Here is a 13,766-nt window from a genome sequence, read left to right as displayed (position 1 = left end):
ATTTGAGAAATTACGTAATAAAACATTGATAAACGCTTATTAATAGCAAATGACGTACTGGATAGCTATGATGCAAATAGCAGACGGACTTGTGAACACCAGTATGTAATAAAAAGGAATATATTTATTCTTCACGTTAATATCTCTGTCAGTTTTTATAGTACTGCAAGCACTATAATATCAAACACTGGTACATAGAAAAAATAATGCATAAATTCTTTGTACTCATATATTGTTCAACAGATAATAAATAAAACGCACTGAAGAAAGAGAAATTTCTCCAAACATGTATGGGTAGTAAAAAAAGAAGAATTTTGTTTGCTCAAGATAGAATTGCAGTTTGCTATTACATATTAGGAAGCAAATGAGGACAAGAAAAGAGCTTCGACCACAAAATGACTAACTACAACGTTAAGAATTGACTGATTTGGTAACAAAACATTAAAACTATAGATAGAACGCCTGGGATTCTGTACGAACGTACAGTAGCAGGAATTTCTCTACAGATTAAATCCGCATTCTTAATTGTAAGAGACAACATACTCCTCGGATAATCATACTATCACAAAGGTCTCTGGGGGAAACTAACTTCATAATCACTGAACACATGTGGCAAAATTAATGGGAGTGGAAAGCAGGAGAATGGCGAATCAACTAGGAATCAGTTACAGTAACTGAACGTTTATTACAGGAAATTCCTTTTCCACATTCATAAGATTCATTACATCACAACCAAAGGAAGTCCGGTACATCAGAACAAATTTATACATGTTGCACACCACAACAAACGAACACTCCGCAACCCACCCGGTTAGCCGCTCGGTTTAACGCACTGCTTTTCGGAAAGGAAGGCGTGCCGGCCTCCGGCACGAATCCGCCCGGCGGATTAATGTCGAGGTCCGGTGTGCCAGGCAGTCTGTGGATGGTTTTAAAGGCGGTTTCCCATCTGCCTCCGCGAATGCAGTCTGGTTCCCCTTATTCCGCCTCAGTTACACTATGTCGGCGATTGGAACGCAAACTCTTTCTCCATGTACGTGTACACCATAATTAGTCTACCACGCAAACATTGGAGCTACACTCGTCTGGTACGAGACGTTCCTGTGGGGTCCACTGGGGGCCGAACCGCACAACAATCCTGGGTTTGGTGTGGGGTGGCGGTGGGATGAGTGGACTGCTGTAACCTGTTGTGGGGTTGTGTACCACTGAGGGCTAAGGCGGAGATGAAGCCTCTCCGTCGTTTCTAGGTCCACTGTTCCATACCATACAATACAATACTCCGCAAAGACACTGCCATTGAAAAATCGTATCTAAATGTGCAATATTAAACTGAGCAACCACTAACATACTAGACCCACATGGTTGGTAATTGACTAAAGGCGAAGCATATCTCCAAGATCACACATAAAACACGAATTTAATTAAACTGAAAAAATGAGCGTCCCTGAAAGCATTATTGATTACTACCTCGACAAGGAAGTGTTCATTTACTCACATCTACCGACACATTGACTTACATAAAGTAATCTGACTTAGAGTAAGTCATTTTCCAGGGGAACTAGCATACTCACACCAGGGTGTATGCTAGAGTGTGACTCAAAAACCAGCATCCAGGCATCAGTTGAAGATGGGGCTTTGTTTTTGGTGCTATCCGTCTAGACCAGTACTGGAAAGAACAAAGCGGGAAGATTCTGGGTTTGCAGCATGCTCTGTTAGATGAGATCTAGGTAATGGAAATATTTAGTATGGCATTGCTCCACTCTGAAACAAGGAAATTTCTCTCATCTACTCTGATAGATTTAAAAAAAAACTCACCCACACTTCCATAATGTACAGGCAGATATTCGAGGCGTAATAAGGGACGAGGAAAGATCCTGCTGATCTCAAATGGAAATAAAACAGGACAGTTCCCAAGAATTGTTTCCCCAGGCATCACTACAACCTTAACTGCAGAGCCTTATGATCATTATGTGCTTCAGTTGTTCTCCCAAAGAGACAAACTTTTTTTAAACCCATGCATGACATCATATTAATGTTTCCAAGACCCTCTGTTCGGTCTCAGAGGAATGTCTCTCTGACTTGTTCAAGGATCAACCCGTGAATGCTACATGTAGACTGTGGGACTATTGCGCCTTCTCGTTCCATTTCCCAGAAGACATGAATGACTTCTCTGATTTGCGACTACAGAATTCCTTATCCAGCTCCAGGTGGACCAGGACTGGAGCATTAATTACCGCTTCCTTCGGCACTTCAAACTCCCCTTGTGTGTCTTCTTTCCTATTCCACATTACATCTTTGCCGGTTAGTCGGCACAAATACAGGGCCCTTACTGTATTCTCTAGAAACCTCTTGTAAAAATTGTTTGGTCCGAGAAATGCACAGAATTGTCGTTTAGAGGAGGGTACCGCATAATCTCGAATAGTTGTAATTTTTCGAAGATGGAACTGCTCCCTGCTGATGTAATCACATGTCCCAGAAATTTCACTTCGCTGCACCTGAAATCTGACGTTCCTAGATTCATTGTTAACCCACACTCCTTGAATACTCATAAAAAGTGATCGAGAGTCTCATTATGCATGATCCACGTCTTTTCTCCTATCAATTCGTCGTCCACATAGAGAGTAGCCTTCATTCTCAATTCCTCTGGTTCATGGTGCTCAGGCCTTGTATGAAAGCTGCGGATGATATATTCAACCCACATGAAAGTTTCCAGAACTGATAAAAACAACATAAACAGCTGCTGGATGTAACTCGATCTGCCAATAGGTGGTCATAGGTCCACTAAAGTATTCATTCACACTCCATGGAAATGGTGCAAAAGTTCATCGATCATCTCTGGTAATCTGTCTCAGTTTGTATTATTGTATTTATTTGCCATGAGCCAAGAATCACTCTTACAGAGCAGTTTTTCTTAGAGATATAAAGAAGCGAACTATTGTAAGAAGAAGTCACTGGTTCCACCACCCTTTGTGTAATCAGAGATCACATCTCTTCTTCCGCCCTCCCACTGTAAATTAAATGGATGGGGTAAGGACACACCGAGAATTTCCTCTTCTTCCTGAGGTTAAACCCATAGTTTATCATCAGTCATGACATCCACATTTACAATACTATCGTTACTCTCCAATTTCAACGACCCAGCCTTTGAACTGGTCATAAATCCCATTAAGCCTCTCCCGTTTTCCCCATTCTTGTCCAGGCAGTCATCAGATTTTAGTAACACTACTTTTTGTCCCAAATGGCTGACAACCCTTCCATCTTAATTTATAAGAGGATGTCAAATGAATAGGAGCCAGAAGGGAAAAAATAAGGAAACTTCATTATTTCAAAAATTATCGCCATAACTGTTAATACAGTTAGCCTGTCGTGAGACAAGAAAGTCAATGTTTGTGGAACCATGACTGTACACAAGTGTGCATCGCTTCATCTGAAGAAAATCAACGGCCATGATTATCTTACTACAGGGTTCCAAAAATGTGAAAATCCAGGGCTTCCCAGCAATACTTCTGTAGCACACGCATAACAATCTTGGCAATATGTGGGCCCACTTGCATGTTGCCAGAGTTGTTTTGTATATGGTGCATCAGTTTCGCTGGGTTGCCCTTACACGTCCTACTCATCCACATGTGGTCATTGTTGTTTCAACTATGCTATAGAAGTTTCGCTGGGCAGACCTTACACACCTTCCATACAATCCTGATCTCTCCTCATGTGATGGTTCCATAGAAAACCTCAAATATTTTTTTCCTGAGGGTACTGACTGTCTTGTCTCATTGTGAAATAATAAACAGTTTACTTACTCTTACCACGAGCTTCATTTTGCCTGCCCCTTATATAACCATTCGGTATTTACTTAGGAAATCCATGCCCAGACTCAAGTGAGCAAATAGAAAATGGGCAATCAAGAAGTTTGCACTTAAGACAAAATACTGACACTAAACTCAGTCTGCACTTGTTTCTTTCCCTCCTGACTCTTTCCACTTACAGCACCCCTAACTCTCGTTTTCTGTAATGCTAAGACAGGCCATTCGTTTTACGGCATACGGGTGTCAAAGATACTTCTGTTAATTATCGAAACATCTTGACTCCTGGTGTTTCAGTTACGCTGTACAGTCTTACCACTAATAATTACAATTGAACTGAATGTGCAGTGGTCCTCTTCACAAATAGTGGATTTACCCAATCTGGACACTGATACTTTCTAGAATTATCAGTTCCTCCTTCGTGTGACATGTTGCTCCTACGATTCGCCATCCTCATCTCCACAATTCGGGGTGCTCCTACATTTGTATCAAAATTACGTCTATCATTGAACCTAGCTCAAGGTTGTCAATATTTTCCCTGCAAAATATGATTCCATCCCTGCTCACTCTGCTATCGGGGGTATCGATAAAGCCAGTTCATCTGTTCCATAACGACTGTCTGGCACACTAGCTCCTGCATCACAGTACCGTGATCACACATGACCTCTTGCAGTAAACTTAGCACGGGTAAGATGCCATTCATATTTCGACCCACGATTACAATTTCTCCTTCCAAACGAGTCGGAAGTCAGGTCAAACAAATCCTAATCAACTCAGAGGGGTCACATGGCGCTTCCAGATACTGATTTTTCCTTATCATTTCTTTAAAGTAGAAAGTGGGTTCCTTGTTACTGGAATCTCCATACGCCTCCATCATAACAATACTAAGCTTGACTTGGTTCTGTGTACTTTCGGCCCACATGGGCTCTAGGCTGCCACTTCCTCCCAGAGATGAGTACATACAAAATTCATTTCGAGCGACTGGCTCCATGACAATGGTAATGCTTCCTCAAACAGATAAATTCACGTAAGTGATTGTTGATCAACAGTTGCTACTGGGACAAGACTATTTTTGCACCGTTACGAAGTGTCTTCTGTTATCTTCCTAATCAAACTCACTAAGTGGCTCAGTCTGGCTCGTCTTTCCATGCAATGGTGTGTCATGGATGCAGCATGAACTCTGCTCCTGTTCCTACAGCTCCTCCAATTCATCTAATGCTCTCTTGCGCTCGTTATTATTTGCACAATTCACATTTGCTTCATTTTCCGGTGGCGCCTTGCATCGCATCATTAGCTGATGGAGTTTGCACGGCAAGTTACAGTTTCTGCGTTTGCTTCAGTTGGAGCAACGACTTCTCTCTCAGGAACTCTGGCCGGCTCAATTCGATTTCAGTCCATTCCATTCCTATGTGACAGCTGTTCCTCACAACTATCGTGAGAGCCCCTAGTCTATCTGGGAACTTGCTCACTTCCTCGTCTCGCTGTTTCTGGATCTAATCATGGAGCGACATTTGTTGTCAAACGCTCTGTAACATCTCTATTTGCTGTTAATTTGATTCCAAGAGAACTTCTACAGGGTCTACTGAAACTACCTAAGCACGCATAGTTAAAGAATTTTCCAGCACCAATATCAGATTCTCAAGTCGCTCAGTTACCACAAACTAATTTTCCGTCACCTTAGTTACCTTCTCACTGATTTCCTCTCTCCACTGATTTACTGATTCTCAACCTGTCAGTTACTTGTCTTCCAAAATCTTCGTGGTAAATAGTTTTCTGCACATCCAGCTTCCTTTCTAGGTTCTCAATGCTTGAATTCTGCTTATTAAATATCTTTCCACTACTCTCAATACTCGCTTTTTGCTCTCGAAATTGTTGCAGTACCGATGCTTAGAAAACAATGAAGCTGGACTTGGGCGCCGCGACCTCTGTTTTATAGGAACCAGTCCCGAATTCCAGCTGGTTGACAAAATCTGCCTGTATCTGCCATGGTGGAGCATTTGGTATCGAAGCTGCCCCCCCCCCCCCTCCACCCCGCCGTTGACTTGTTCTGGACGGAGAATGGGGGAAGACACACCTTGGCTAACCACCTCCATGCTTTCTCTGTGACACACCAACTTGATACCAGCCTCTATTGTATCTCCTACCGGTTCAGCTTTGCCGTGACCAACATCTCGGGGATGCCGACAAACTCGTCCTGTTCCGCCATTTAGTCCCTTGCACAACTAATATTAATTAAGCTTCTTCCTCTTGAGGAGTCTAACGTTCATTCTTAGGGAAATATATCCCACTATTTGCCCGAGTAACTGTTGCATTATCACTCCCTACCAACAATTTCTTTCCCACATTTTGCATCCGCATATATGAATCGATATACAATCTATGAAATTATTCCCCAAAAGAAACAGAGTCACACATATAACACAACAAACAGAACATCGCTATGTATAAATGTAATAAATCAGTATGAAAACAGAATTGTATGACTCCTGCAAGGAAAGAATAATGAAGTTTTACACTACACTTTATAGGCAGCCAATAATCTGATTGCGATACACAAGGTCACTGATTGGCACGGATTGCCACATGAAAGAGGTACATTCCTTCTCAAAGCCATTTTTATCAATGATTATGAATGAGAAAATTTCTTACTTGCTAATACCCACTTAAACGGGACCTGGGAGTCACAAAGGGTGGCTTCTAAGCTCAACTCCAGTACTAAGGGAGTTGTTTCCTTCACCATATTCAATGTATTTGAGAGTGTTTAGGAAAATACTCATGCAGTAATGATGAATATTTTATTTCTGTTACGCTTACACACAAAATATTCTCACTCACAATATATGGAAGGGTCACACCGAGCCAACATTAAATGAGAGGTTAAGAACTGATTCATTTGGCAATGTTGTTGTTGTTGTGGTCTTCAGTCCAGTGACTGGTTTGATGCAGCTCTCCATGCTACTCTATCCTGTGTAAGCTTCTTCATCTCCAAGCAACTACCGCAACCTACATCCCTCTGAATCTGCTTACCTTATTCATCTCTTAGTCTCCCCCTATGACTTTTACCCTCCACGCTGCCCTGCAAAACTAAATCGGTGATCCCTTGATGCCTCAGAACACGTCCTATCAACCGATCCCTTCTTATACATTCTTATACATTTTATATCCTCTGTACTTCGACCATCATCAGTTATTTTGCTCCCCAAATAGCAAAACTCCTTTACTACTTTAAATGTCTCATTTCCCAATCTAATTCCCTCAGTATCACCCGACTTAATTCGACTACATTCCATTATCCTCGTTTTGATTTGGTTGATGTTCATCTTATATCCTCCTTTCAAGACACTATCCATTCCGTTCAACTGCTCTTCTAGGTCCTTTGCTGTCTCTGAAAGAATTACAATGTCATCGGCGAACCTCAAAGTTTTTATTTCTCCTCATCTTCTCCATGTATTTTAATACCTACTCCGAATTTTTCTTTTGTTTCCTGTACTGCTTGCTCAATATACAGATTGAATAACATCGGGGAGAGGCTACAACCTTGTCTCACTCCCTTCCCAACCACTGCTTCCCTTTCATGCCTCTCGACTCTTATAACTGCCGTCTGGTTTCTATACAAACTGCAAATAGCCATTCGCTCCCCGTTTTTGACGCTGCCACCTTCATAATTCCAAAGAGAGTATACTAGTCACCATTGTCAAAAGCTTTCTCTAAGTCTACGAATGCTAGAAACGTAGCTTTGCCTTTCCTTAAGCTATTTTCTAAGGTAATTCGTAGGGTCAGTATTGCCTCACATGTTCCAAACTCATCTTCCCCGAGGTCGGCCAGTTTTTCCATTCGCCGGCCAGGGTGGCCGGCGGTTCTGGGCGTTACAGTCTGGAACCGCGCGACGGCTACGGTCGCAGGCTCGAATCCTGCCTCGGGCATGCATGTGTGTGATGTCCTTAGGTTCGTTAAGATTAAGTAGTTCTAAGTTCTAGGGGACTGATGATCTCAGAAGTTAAGTCCCATAGTGCTCAGAGCCATTTGAACAATTTTTTTTTTTTCCATTCGTATGTAAAGAATTCGTGTTTTGCACCCGTGACTTATTAAACTAATAGTTCGGTAATTTTCACGTCTGTCAAAACCTGTTTTCTTTGGGATTGGAATTATTATAATCTTCTTGAAGTCTGAGGGTATTTCATCTGTCTCATACATCTTGCTCACCAGATGGTAGAGTCTTGTCAGTGCTGGCTCTCCCAAGGCTATCAGTAGTTCGAATAGAATATTGTCTACTCCCAAGGCCTTGTTTCGACTAGGTTTTTCAGTGGTCTCTCAAATTCTTCACGCAGCATCATATCTCCCATTTGATCTTCATCTACGTCCTCTTCCATGTCCATAATATTGTCCTCAAGTACATTGCCCTTGTGTAGACCATCTATATACTCCTTCCACCTCTGCTTTCCCTTCTTTGCTTAGAACTGGGTTTCCATCTGAGCTCTTGATGTTCATACAAGTGGTTCTCTTTTCTCCAGAGGTCTCTTTAATTTTCCTGTAGGCAGTATCTATATTACCCCTAGTGAGATAAGCCTCTACATCCTTACATTTGTCCTCTATACATCCCTGCTTAGCCATTTTGCACTTCCTGTCGATCTCATTTTTGAGACGTTTGTATTCCTTTTTGCCTGCTTCATTTACTGCATTTTTATATTTTCTCCTTTCATCGATTAAATTCAATATATCTTCTGTTACCCAAGGATTTCTACTAACCCTCGTCTTTTTACCTACTTGATCCTCTGCTGCCTTCACTACTTCATCCCTCATAGTTACCCATTCTTCTTCTACTGTATTTCTTTCCCCCATTCCTGTAAATTGTTCCCTTATACTCTCCCTGAAACTCTGTACAACCTCTGGTTTAGTCAGTTTATCCAGGTCTCATCTCCTTAAATTCCCACCTTTCTGCAGTTTCTTCAGTTTTAATCCACAGTTCATAACCAATAGATGGTGTTTGGAGTCCACATCTGTCCTGGAAATGTCTTATAATTTAAAACCTGGTTTCTAAATCTCTGTCTTATCATTATATAATCTATATCAAACCTTGCAGTGTCCCCGGGCCTCTTCCACGTATATGACCTTCTTTCATGAATCTTAAACCAAGTGTTAGCTATGATTAAGTTATTCTCTGTGCAAAATTCTACCAGGCGTTTTCCTGTTTCATTCCTTACCCCCATTCCATATTCACTTATTACTTTTCCTTCCCTTCCTTTTCCTACCATCGAATTACAGTCACCCATGACTATTAAATTTTCCTCTCCCTTCACTATCTGAATAATTTCTTTTATCTCATCATACATTTCTTCAATCTCTTCGTCATTTGCGGAGTAGTTGGCATATAAACTTGTACTAATGTGGTAGGCTTGGGTTTCGTGTCTATCTTGGCTCCAATAATGCGTTCAATATGGTGTTCATAGTACTTTACCCGTGTTCCAATTTTGTTATTCATTATTAAACCTACTCCTGCATTGCCCCGATTTGTTTTTGTGTTTATAACCCTGTATTCACCTGACCAAAAGTCTCGTTCCTTCTGGCACTGAACTTCACTAATTCCCACCATATCTAACTTTAGTCTATCCATTTCCCTTTTTAAATTTTCTAACCTACCTGCCCGATTAAGGGATCTCACATTCTACGCTCCGATCCGTAGAACGCCAGTTTTCTTTCTCATGATAATGACATCTTCCTGAGTATCCCTCGCCCGGACATCCGAATGGGGCATTAGTTTACCTCCGGAATATTTTACCCAAGAGGACGCCGTCATCACTTAACCATTCAGTAAAGCTACATGCCCCCGGGAAAAATTACGGCTGTAGTTTCCCCTTGCTTTCAGCCTTCCGCGGGACCAGCACAGCAAGGCCTTTTTGCTTAGTGTGATAACCGCCGGAATTCTGCATTTCACTTGCACTTTCTGGACATTGATATAACGACCATCAATTTATACAATTTTCCATAAAGTGTTCATCTACAGATTCTCGCTTGGTAACAAAATTACTTGTATCATTGTTGTGACAATAAACTGCAGAAGAGTGATATACTTATTGTGTTATTCCTAGTTATAACACCATCGGGCATTGTAAAGAAAAAGAGAAATAAGAATGGAAGTTTTCAGAACAAATATTCATTCAGCAACGGAGTGTGTGCCGGTATGAAACCTCCTGACAGACAAAAACTACGTACCAGACCGGGACTTTGCCTTTCAAAAGCAAGTGCATTACTATTTGAGCTACGGGAGCACGACTCATGATCCATTCTCACAGCTATGCTTCACAAAGTGATTCTACGGGGCATAAATTAAAATTTACTAATAAAATTAATCTCTTGTTTTGTTTGTCTAAGGGCAGAGTTATTTGCCTATTCATATTTAAACAGAAGGAGAAATAACATGAAATATTGGAGAGAGCTTTATAATGTGGTCAATGTGAAACGCAATTCAGCGGTTGTTTTGCGAGAACTGTCTCAACTGAAGCTAATTTTTGAGAATTTTACCGAATGGAGTCAGAAAATTTAGAGTTCTTGAAGCAGATTGTGACTTCTCCCTTGAAAGTAAGTACACGAACTTCATTTTGCCTGTTTCTCCGTTTTGCGGTGTTGTCCAAGGAGCTAGATACCAAAGCAAGGTTGGCAGCTCGGATTTCAACCACAAGAAACGATAGTCGCTGCTAGCCACACTAAAGAATGAGTGACACCATTGTAGCCGGCCGCGGTGACCTAGCGGTTGTAGGCGCGCAGTCCGGAACTGCGCGACTGCTACGGTCGCAGGTTCGAACCCTGCCTCGGGCATGGATGTGTGTGATGTCCTTAGGTTAGTTAGGTTTAAGCAGTTATAAGTTCTAGGGGACTGATGGCCACAGTAGTTAAGTCCCATAGTGCTCAGAGCCATTTGACACCATTGTAAACACGCCATAAACGTTTCGCTGCGCCCTCGCATCCGCTCGTCCACTTACGTATGAGCACAGTGCCGCTCAGCCCCAGTCCGCGATCATCGACTAAGATGACACCATCATCTTCTAGTAGGTCAGCTGTGTGATCAATTCATTAGGCAGAACCATGCAAAACTTATTGTCAAAAGTACTCTGAGAGACAGTCTTGTAATTTGTCTGTATAAAGTGATACGTTAATGTTCGCAGACAGTTGTAAATACTGTGGTGTCACCGCCAGACACCACACTTGCTAGGTGGTAGCTTTAAATCGGCCGCGGTTCACTAGTACATGTCGGACCCGCGTGTCGCCACTGTCAGGGATCGCAGACCGAGCGCCACCACAAGGCAGGTCTCGAGATACGGGATAGCACTCGCCCCAGTTGTACGGACGACGTAGCTAGCGACTACACTGACGAAGCATTGCGCATTAGCCGAGCCAATAGTTAGAATAGCCTTCAGCTAAGTCAATGGCTACGACCTAGCAAGGCGCCATTAGTAACATTGCATGTATCTAAAGAGTCTCACTTGTATCGCCACAATCTCCAGATGTACCAAAAGGATGGATTAAAGTTAAGTATTCCAGAAGCTACTTACTTTTCTTTATAGCATTCATTACGTATCCTGTTTCAGACCTCACGCACCCTGCTTTAACTTGGCGCGTGCCTTTCGGCTTCCTCTCATTGTGTCTAGGCTGTCTTGTCTAGACACAACAAATACTCACGACATTCCTGTGGAAATGGATTGTACAAAGTTAGGTAGTTATTCTTATCTATGCTGCAATAAAGTGAAATAATATTTTATGTGTTATAGTATCCACTCAGTTTCCTCCCGGAGCATATCAAAGAAACCACCACCGTACGGGTTAGTGTATTTACGTCGGGTACAGCATATCTGATAATCTATTGATTACAATGAGGCAAGCCAAATAGATCTTGTTGCTACGGAATATCGTACAGTCCGTATCGCTAAGAGACCAGCATGTTGTGTATCTTGATATCTTTTTCGAAAGGCAGACACCACTGTCGTACCAGATTGCTCCTGTTCTGCATCTTCAGAAAACTTTAAATGCAGATAAGTGGTGCGTATCGTATAAGGCATTTATTAATAACGCTTTTATCCTAATAGAACTAACATATTGCCACAGGATGTGGCTTAAGTGTTAGTCAATACACGGCTGAGACCAAATGAATTTAAACCGAGCGAGGTGGCGCAGTGGTTAGACACTGGACTCGCATTCGGGAGGACGACGGTTCAATCCCGCGTCCGGCCATCCTGATTTAGGTTTTCCGTGATTTCCCTAAATCACTCCAGGCAAATGCCGGGATGGTTCCTCTGAAAGGGCACGGCCGACTTCCTTCCCCATCCTTCCCTAATCCGATGAGACCGATGACCACGCTGTCTGGTCTCCTTCCCCAAAACAACCAACCAACCAACCAAATGAATTTGCGGCAACAGGTGCTCTTAGAAGTAGATAAATGCGGGATATGCTGCGTTTCTGCGTAAACCGTCAATGGGAATATGTATTTCTGTGTGTATGTATGTGTGTGTGTGTGTGTGTGTGTGTGTGTGTGTGAGTGAGTGTGTGTGTGTGTGTGTGTGTGTGTGTGAGAGAGAGAGAGAGAGAGAGAGAAAGAGAGAGAGAGGGGGTGGCAAAACGGTCAAGAATTATTCGATAACAGCATTACAGATAAAATTTTCGACTTCGTCTGATCGATAAAATGTCGAGAGACAAGATCGTGAACCGTATGAAGAAGGAGTAAAAGTAGAAACTATTGTCCAGTGCGTATGCAGGGCGGTCTGTACCTATGAGTACAAACAGCAAGAGTGGATAAAAAACGGCATGTTCGTCCTATTGGACTGCGCCAGCACACCAAAGCCTCGAACAAAATGAGTACATGGATCTCGTCTCAAAGGAAGCCACAAATAACGGGCGCATGCTTGCCCCGATTTCAGTGTATCCGACGACGTCACTAGTAATAAAAGCAAGGACGATGTTTCAAAAGCTAGTTACAGTTTTACATCATTGTATCTTCTATTTCAATGAAGTTAGAAACCTGGGGTCAGTTTCAACTTAGGCACAGGAATAGAAAGTTTTTATTTTCAAAAGAACTGTCCAATGTTATAAGGGTATGATACAGTATTTTATATACTTGTACGTACACCCTTGAGTACAGTTGAAAATTTCATTTAGGATCAGGGTTTCAATTTACCTTCGACAAATGTTCAGTGTGCCCCTACCAGACACACAATAATCGTCCAGATGACAGCGAAATTCTTCCACACTTTTGCCTCCATATTTCTAGTTACATCATTTAGAGCTGTTGTTATGCCTTGTCACTGACAACACACAACAGACGAAGTCTTTGTGAACCCACCTCAAAAAATCACATATTGTGAGCTCAGGTGACATTGGAAGCCAATAGTGCAATGCGAGGTCCGAACATCCCTCATCCTAGAAGAAGATGCAGTGGCGCACTCTAGACGAAAATCAGCCGTACATTTGCCGCTGAACTGTTCCTGTTGAAACTGGGATCGCAAAAAGCGATGTACTGCTATTTTGTCGCCATCTCGACATGACGCAGGTTGGAGCGAGCGAGCTTGCTACACCAGACACACCTACCGTAAACCTCAAGAACTATCGAGTTATAGCTAACACCAAGGTAATTTTTAATTTCGAAGCCCTATTTCAAATTGCCAACGGCCTTGCCGCAGTGATAACATCGGTTCCCGTCAGATCACTGAAGTTAAGCGCTGTCGGGCTGGGCTAGCACTTGGATGGGTGACCATCCGGTCTGCTGAGTGCTGTTGGTAGGCGGGGTGCACTCAGCCCTTGTGAGGCAAACTGACGAGCTGCTTGATTGAGAAGTAGCGGCTCGGGTCTCGGAAACTGACTTACGCCTGGGAGAGCGGTGTGCTGACCACATGCGTCTCCATATCCGAATCCAGTGACGCCTGTAGGCTGAGGATGCCGGCTGGTCGTGTTTGCGGGAGAGCGTCAGTCGGGAGGGGAAAC

At 42.6% G+C, this 13,766-nt stretch overlaps 1 pseudogene; it reads left to right on the top strand.

Annotated features, from left to right (window-relative positions):
- Positions 1 to 13,446: 13,446 nt before the first annotated feature.
- Positions 13,447 to 13,564, top strand: LOC126458677 (5S ribosomal RNA; annotated as a pseudogene).
- The last annotated feature ends 202 nt before the right edge of the window (positions 13,565 to 13,766 follow it).

Source organism: Schistocerca serialis, chromosome 2, assembly GCF_023864345.2.
Source record: "Schistocerca serialis cubense isolate TAMUIC-IGC-003099 chromosome 2, iqSchSeri2.2, whole genome shotgun sequence".
Classification (NCBI taxonomy): domain Eukaryota; kingdom Metazoa; phylum Arthropoda; class Insecta; order Orthoptera; family Acrididae; genus Schistocerca; species Schistocerca serialis.
Note: the sequence above shows the minus strand (reverse complement) of the source record. Positions and strands in the feature narration are given on the sequence as shown.